Below are 8,568 nucleotides of genomic sequence, written 5' to 3' on the forward strand. Positions count from 1 at the left end.
TTTTGTTGAAACCATTAGATAACAATTACAAAATGAATATTCCTTAAGATTTGCATATATTGACAACTTCGTCCGATGAGATGAAATTAATTCTGTAAAAAACACGAAACAGTTTGGCCTGGAGGTATTGAAGAACCATTACGATCCCGACATTTTTTGACAGGAAGTCATGATGACACAATATTTTGAATCATGTAATATAACCAACACTTTTGTTAAATATTTATTATTCATATCAAATGAAATCATAAAAATAAGCAGTTGCAAAGGTAAAAAAAACATAAAAATTAAAATCATATAAACACAAACCTATTTTCACAAAGAGAGTATTTTAAGTCTTTGATACTGTACTCGAACAGGTTGCTCAGAGCAACGCAATATTTTCATCAATTATCAATGCATGAGGTTATGCAAAATCAAAAGATCATATATATATTATAAGTATCTATATGATCTAAAAAAAAAAAAAAAGTAACACATCTGATAAAAATGTTGATTTCGTTGGCGTAATGTTCAGTGGCAAATACTTCATCAGGCTATTTTTGAATGTTCTGAAATTATTAGTAAAAGGATGGCTTGCATATATTTTGACTGCTATTGAAAAAAATATATGTTGGGTATAGTGACAAAATAGTGGAGACATGATAAGAGCAAAATGGAGCTTTTGGAAAAGAAAAATCGGAAAATATAAATTTCAATTGAACCTATTATTAACATCTTTTCTTGTTAAAACTAGCTCATTCAGGCTATATAAAACTAGCTTAATATCAAAATGTTATACAATTGAACAAGAGGTGACCCTAAAAAAAATCCAATCAATGATCTTTCTCAAGGGGATCTAGCATATGTCCTTAATCTTGCCGTACTGTACATAGAACATGTATCCACGAAAACATGAGTTCTACGATCTATACAACATACAATCTTAAACCAATCATGCCATGATACAATTACAATATATTTTGTATTCAATTTCGTACAAACTCTTCAGCGTTTTTCTTCAATCTAGACTGCTATTCTGTTTTTGATTTATCCAAGGACACTTTCCTTACAGAAACATGATACAGAAAGCACAATGCGAGAAACACACAACCTGGAAAAATACTTTCTTTGTATTCTTTTAAACAAATGAGTGTTTGAACTGCTCCCGCCATTGTAATGATCAGCAGAACACATCCGACCTTTCTAGTATCCTTGAGGATTAAGGCAAGGGCTCCAGCTAATTCTATTATTCCTGTCACCAATTTGTATGTCATTGGATTTGGCTGATATCCAAACAAAATGGTTACACAAACATAACAATACTGTTGGAACTTCCGATTCTAAAATGAAATAAAATATGAAATGTGACATAATGATTTAATCAGATAAAAAATAGTCTATTTAAGAATTGAATGCTCTTTTTTTGTAAATTTATAAAGGGTGTAAAAGCGTTGACCGAAGTACATTTTGTATGAAGCGCTTCCCTAAAAATGTGCGCACGGTCAACGCTATTACAACCCTATAAAGTTATAAAAAAAAAGCATTCAATACTTATAATTACATTTTTACCTATATATATAATTAGGATCATGAAAACACGCCTTTTATCAAGTTTTTATTTCATTTACCTGTGCACTTTATTGTGGGACCTCGTGTCATCATGAATGAAAAGTTGCATTGTGTAATGCAATTGATTAAGGAATATCACGAGATTGATAGTTAGCCAATCAGAATAACGTATTATAATGAAACATATATCTAATGTAATTATATAAGTATGAAATTTTTTATCAAAATGTAAATACGGGATCAAAACTATCGTATGCCCCTGAACATCGTCATCATTGTCGTCCCCTTATCATCAACATCGTCATTGTCGTCGTTTCTGTTTCTCATCATCACGAAAGACTTTTAAAAAGCTTCCACACAAATAAGGTTGACTGATCCCTAACTTACTGACTTGTTCGAACTATAACAGTTTAAATTTGATAGAACAGCAATATAACATTGGGGTGTCTGATCCCGGATCCCACTTAATATTTTGTCAGACAGATTCCCGTATCCCTCTTAAACTATACATGTACGTAAGCAATTCTCATTTTTTTGTAATTTCGCGTGTCCCGCTAGACTTCATTTCCCGTTTTCATGGCACAATAAATTGACTTTCACGAGTCACGCTTATAAAAAATCGTCAATTCCGCGTCACGATTAGACCCTTTATGTACTATAAAATGGAATTTTCGATGCGATAGAGAATGCGAAAATGTTCTTCCCAGCTCACATTATCATCATATTGACTTGTTCGAGCTTTGGCAGTTAAAGTTTAACATTCCTGAACCAATATTTGTTTTAAAAAAATGTCAATTTTTTTCAAAACTGATATTTAATCTTACCATGTCAGCTCCTACTTCTTCTGGAAACTTTGATGGAAATAGTTTGCAAAGCGATGCCATCATAAATAGAGATATCAATCCTACCAATACAACCTTCTCCAGAATGGCTACAACACCCATAGCTGTATTACTTCAATGCTGCAAAAAAAAAGTATGTTAAAGTTTCATTACATACACACTACTTATATCCATGTAACTTCGCATTCGAGGTAAAATACTTTTCTTAAAGACAGAAATCATAATTGAGGGGGGTCAAGGGGTTTAACTGTTATGCTGTTATGGGGCAATTTAATTCTTTGTTACCTGTTATTCTGAAAATATATTTGCTGTTAGCTGTTATTGTCTTATTCATTGTTAGCTGTTATTGGACTATTAGGTTTTTTGTTATCTGTTATTTTGATAATATATTTGCTGTAAACTGTTATTGAAAATTGGAATGTTAGCATTTTTTTTTTTGACAGCCCATATTCGGTAGAAATTGAAGATTATTGGACATAGGGGTCTACCACTAGTAATATGGTGGTCCCGTATTCGGTGAAGGATTTCATTCATATATACCCATCACAGATCAACACATAAACATATTAATATCAGTGAGATCCAGGACAATTCCAGTATATCTTATGATTATCCTTTCTAATAAAATCCATTTTTTTATGAACATGTAGCTTGCTGTTCGGTGTGAGCCAAGGCTCCTAGCCGTGTTGAAGCCTGTATTTAGAATTTTTTTTTGTGTATGCGGATAATTTTCCTTGTTTCCCGTACGTACATATTAAATTCGAGCATTTCTTAATAGGACAAAAAGGAAAATATATGGCCGGGGATATCTGATGAAGATCTCAATTAAGAACTACATGTAGGTCTTTACTACCAGTTAACATTTTATATAATAAAGTACACAGACTCAGATATGTGATTTTTTCAAAGCAGAACCAAATACATTGTACAATGAAAGTTCAAACCATGTACTGGGTTCCGAAGCTGCACATAACTCATTACAAACAAAGATTTATTTCGTCTTTAAGCCATTGTTCCACTTCTAAACTATGTATTCTACTAACTATTACACTTGGTACACTCAAAAACCTGATAATAAGTCGTTCAAATAAGGCATTTGAAAATAGTGGAATAATTGGAGTGTCAAAATTATTTTGAAGTACTTGATAAATTGCATGCTTATAATTTGTGCTTTTGATTTTTCTACCCTATATACCACTATGCCTCGTAGTCTTATTAAGAAAAAGATCACACACTTCATGCATTGAACGTGCATTTAAAAAAAATTCATAATGCAAATATATATATTCAAACTCAAGGTCATTTTTTAGTAATAACAAACAAAAGAACTATGTCAATTGGACCTGCTTTGATACCATAACTGCCCTTAAATTTTTACTAGATATCATTTTTGTCTGCTTTGGAGTTTATGTATATTGTCAAGCTATCAGAATTCCAATGGAGACTAACTGTGCACCACTTATTGCGGACCTGTTTCTGTATTGTTATGAGTTACAATTAATGAAAAATTTCAGCAACGGAAGGGATTGTGCTTGATTTTCATATGATGAAGACATAATCTTTCAATCAGTCCAGGACCTGACTTATTTTAATATTTCATTTACTGTTCTCTGTTTTTGTCCATTTTAATTCCTTGTTATCTGTTATAAGCCAAATCAATTTGCTGTTATGCTGTTATTGGGACCCCCCTTGCCCCCCCCTCATAATTTGTAATTTAGTAGAGAGTATAAGAATCAATCATTTGGTATACAAGAAGGCAATATCATAACATAGGTACCCGTTCCTCCTTGATGGGGAATAAGATTAGTATTGTGACTCTACAGTTATCACGAGTCTGTCAACACGGAGATTGAGAGGTAAAACCCCGCTCATGGGAAGGTTTATTTGGTTGTTATGAAATAGAAGTTCTTTCATAAGGATGTACTTAGGTCAGGTTTTGGAATTTGTGACAAATGTTCGGACTCCTTGGTGTTTTTCCATACAATACAATGTAAAATATTTTGCCCCATAACACCCATTTATTTTTTCATATAAGACTTATAAAAGCTCATGAAAGGTCATTTACCAAAATTTTAGAAGATTCTTGATTTTCTTTGTTTTGTTTTGAGACCCAAACATACTAATGCAAAAATACGGTAAAAGTCCGAGTCAGCCTTTTCCCGCCATATTTTAAATATCAAATATCTCGAAAAGGAGGTCCATGACCTATCAATATTTTTAGCTTATTTTTATCCTTGACGAATGCTCTATCGGCTTATAGTATCAATTTTAATTTCTTGATTTATTAATTTTCACCTAACCTCACCTAAGTACATCCATAATATAAAATCCAAGTGCAAAATTTATTTAGTGGCATTATTTACACTGGAATGCTTTCGGAAAAGATGATACAGAATATTTGATCGACTAGTTAAGAGTGTGTGTACGTGTTAAAACGATATGTGCCGTGCCGATGCCGACCACTGCCAGAAACAAATAGTATGGGTTAAACTCCCGTTATGCAGCTTAAACTCCGATTCGCAAGCCTACTACATATGTACACTATTTAGACATTTTGTTTACCTATCCTCAAAACGAAGACATGGAAGAGTAGAGGATTACTTCCGTCAGTTTCAGCTCCGATCTGCAAGCATACACAACAATAAGTAATCATCCGCTGATTCTAAAATTCAATTATTTGAATAAAAAAATATGTTCATACTCTATTAATTTAGCTTAACACTGATTGTTAATTTACTTCCCCATTCCTGCCATTCTTGATCATTCTTTCGTAAACATTTTTTTAAAAATTATTTATATCTAGGTTTAGTCATTTTAATTGCGTGTTGCTGTTTTGATTGTTTGTATTGACGGTTTTTATGGTGTTCGATCATTACCTGATCCATGCTTAAATTGCACTTTGAGAGTTCCTCAGTTATACCGTCTATAATATTAGAACGAACGAACAAATAATTATCCTGGTAATATGAATATGTCATCGGTTATATACTGTGACTATAGTTTGCCTAGATTTATTAACGGTTTCAAATTTCGTTTTCTTAATGATTTTGTGTAAGGCACTGGCTACGGTTACATGGAAATGTAACAATAATAAAAATATTATTGTTACATTGGAGACTAAATGCCGGAATGCATGGTTGGGTAAGGACTTGTTTAATTACGAATGTAACAATAATTATTGAGCCTACGGTTACATTGCGTTATTGTTACATGAAAAAAAGCAATGTACGATGGGACTAGTGATATGTACTAAATAATAAAAGTTGAGGACATTTATTACATACATTTTTAACATACAATTTATTTACTGTAATTTTTTTATTTACAATGACAATTTCTACAAATCCAGTAAGTTGTTTTTAAAGTCCGACACATTTTTGATGAACGAAATTACGTCCTCCACGGATACGTGTACATACAGAATTTCTTAGTATTTAAGTTACAGTTAGCAAACTTTGCTTTTGATTATCAATTTGCGTCAAGTTATAAAGCTGTATGAAATGTATGTCTTGATATTGTTTCAGTTTCGTTTAAAACGCATCCCAAGTTTTATTTTTTTCACCATAAACAAAATTGGTCCAAAGTATAATGACAGTAATAAGAGTAGGTGTACAGTTAAATACTTTAAAACAGTGAAATTCGTTAACATTGTAAAAACTATTGGACAGTAGAACAGACCACATCTTGTATGAAACTTAGATTACTATAATTTTGTGTTATAGTCAAGAATGTCACGTATTGGCTACCATACCTTGCATGTATCCAAACTGCGATCTATAGACTATACTATAAAACAAAACATAAACATTAATAAGACTAGCTTTTAAACATGTTAAATATTCATTCGTGGTCCAAACTAAGATCTAATTGATTAAAATGTATCCTACTGGAAATAAATTAGGTCATATAGTATATAGTTTTAATTATAAAGATTTGAGGTTTTTTTTTTAGAACACTGTGCTGCATGCATGACCGAGACTGAGTCAAAACGTAACTTGACTTAAATCAGCTGGATCGCAAAACGGGAATCGTAGAATCCTGCACATTGTATCTGCAATAAGCAACACATATGTGAAACGATATCTTATTTATGTCATAATTATTACTTACCTGGCTGAAGTATTTATAAAAAATTGGTACACAGGGTGTTGCTAAAACCTGGAGGCAAACGATGGAATGGAATTCAATATGTTCATGTAGTAAGGTATACAATGATCTACAATGGAGTTCTAAAATAAATATTATAAAATAAATAATATTGTTGTTCATATAGTAAAAGAACAGAAGTAAAAACTCATCGTTATACCAAACACTTATCAAATGTGGAAAATAAAAAAATAGAGGCTCTTAAGATCCTGTGTCGCTCACCTTGGTCTATGTGCATATTAAACAAAGGACACAGATGGATTCATGACACAATTGTGTTTTAGTGATGGTGATGTGTTTGTAGATCTTACTTTACTCAACATTCTTGCTTCTTACAATTATCTCAATTGATAATGAACTTGGCCCATTAGTTACAGAGGAAAATATTTTGTTAAAATTTACAAAATTATTAAAAATTGACTATAAAGGACAATATCTCCTTAAGGGGTCAACTGACCTTTTTGATCATGTTGACTTGTTTGTGGATCTTACTTTGCTGAACATTATTGCTGTTTACAGTTTATCTCTATCTATAATAATATTCAAGATAATAACCAAAAACAGCAAAATTTCCTTAATAATTTCCAATTCAGGGGCAGCAACCCAACAACCAGTTGTCGGATTCATCTGAAAATTTCAGGGCAGATATATCTTGACTTGCAATGCAATATAACCCCCCATGTCTGAATTACTCTTAATGCTTTGGTTTCAGAGTTATAAGCCAAAATCTACATTTTACCCCTATGTTCTATTTTTAGCCATGGCGGCCATCTTGATTTGTTGGCAGGGTCACCGCACACATTTATTAAACAACATTTTTTGTAGATACTTCAATGATGATTATGGCCAAGTATGGTTAAATTTTGACCAGCAGTTTTAGAGGAGAAGATTTTTGTAAAAGATTAGAAAAAATTACGAAAAATTGGTAAAAAATGACTATAAAGGGTAATAACTCCTTAAGGGGTCAACTGACTATTTTAGTCATATAAACTTATTTGTAGATCTTATTTTGCTGAACATTATTGCTGTTACAGTTTATCTCTATCTATAATAATATTCAAGATAATACCCCAAAAACGGTATAATTTCCTCAAAATTGCCAATTCCAGGGCAGCAACCCAACAACCGGTTGTCCGATTCGTCTGAAAATTGCAGGGCAGATCGATAGATCTTCACCTGATAAACAATTTTACCCCAAATCAGATTTGCTCTAAATGCTTTGGTTTCAGAGTTATAAGACAAAATCTACATTTTACCCCTATGTTCTATTTTTAGCCATCTTGGTTGGTTGGCCGGATCACGCCACACATTTTTTAAACTAGATACCCCAATGATGATTGTGGCCAAGTTTGGTTTAATTTGGCCCAGTAGTTTCAGAGGAGAAGAATTTTGTAAAAGCTAACGACGACGGACGACGCCGGACGCAGGACGCAAAGTGATGAGAAAAGCTCACTTGGCCCTTCGGGCAAGGTGAACTAAAAAGAGTTAGACAAGATATATAAAAAAGTAAACCAACTTTTCCTCATTTTCTACAAAATCCAAAATGCATTAATTACACATGTTACATATAGTATCAACAGGTCAAATTAACACAAATGTACGATTTGAGAGTACTCGCAGTTACTGGAAGTTAGTAAAAGGCCAAAAACAATTTTGGCATGGACCAGATACTATATACAATTAACCAAAACACATTCCAGAGATTTAGGGTTATAACGTCATGGAAGTCAAAGAAAACATGACCGTGCAATTCCAAAATATTGACAGGCAGTAGGACAGTTATAGGATCTTATAGGGATTAACCTTTTTTAATAGATAAGTATAGAAAATGAACGTGGATGTTTATCATCCATGGAAATGACATAATAATAATGATATGTATATATCATTAGTGATTGCCCAAATGTAACGTAACTTACTCATTTTTAAATTAGATTTGAAAAAAAAAAATTTTTTGGAACCCCTTTTCAAGTTGAATGGGGACATAATGTTTCAGGAACCCTAATTTATATATTTATATATCCTGGGT

The sequence above is a fragment of the Mytilus edulis genome, chromosome 6 (assembly GCF_963676685.1).
Source record: "Mytilus edulis chromosome 6, xbMytEdul2.2, whole genome shotgun sequence".
NCBI classification, from domain to species: domain Eukaryota; kingdom Metazoa; phylum Mollusca; class Bivalvia; order Mytilida; family Mytilidae; genus Mytilus; species Mytilus edulis.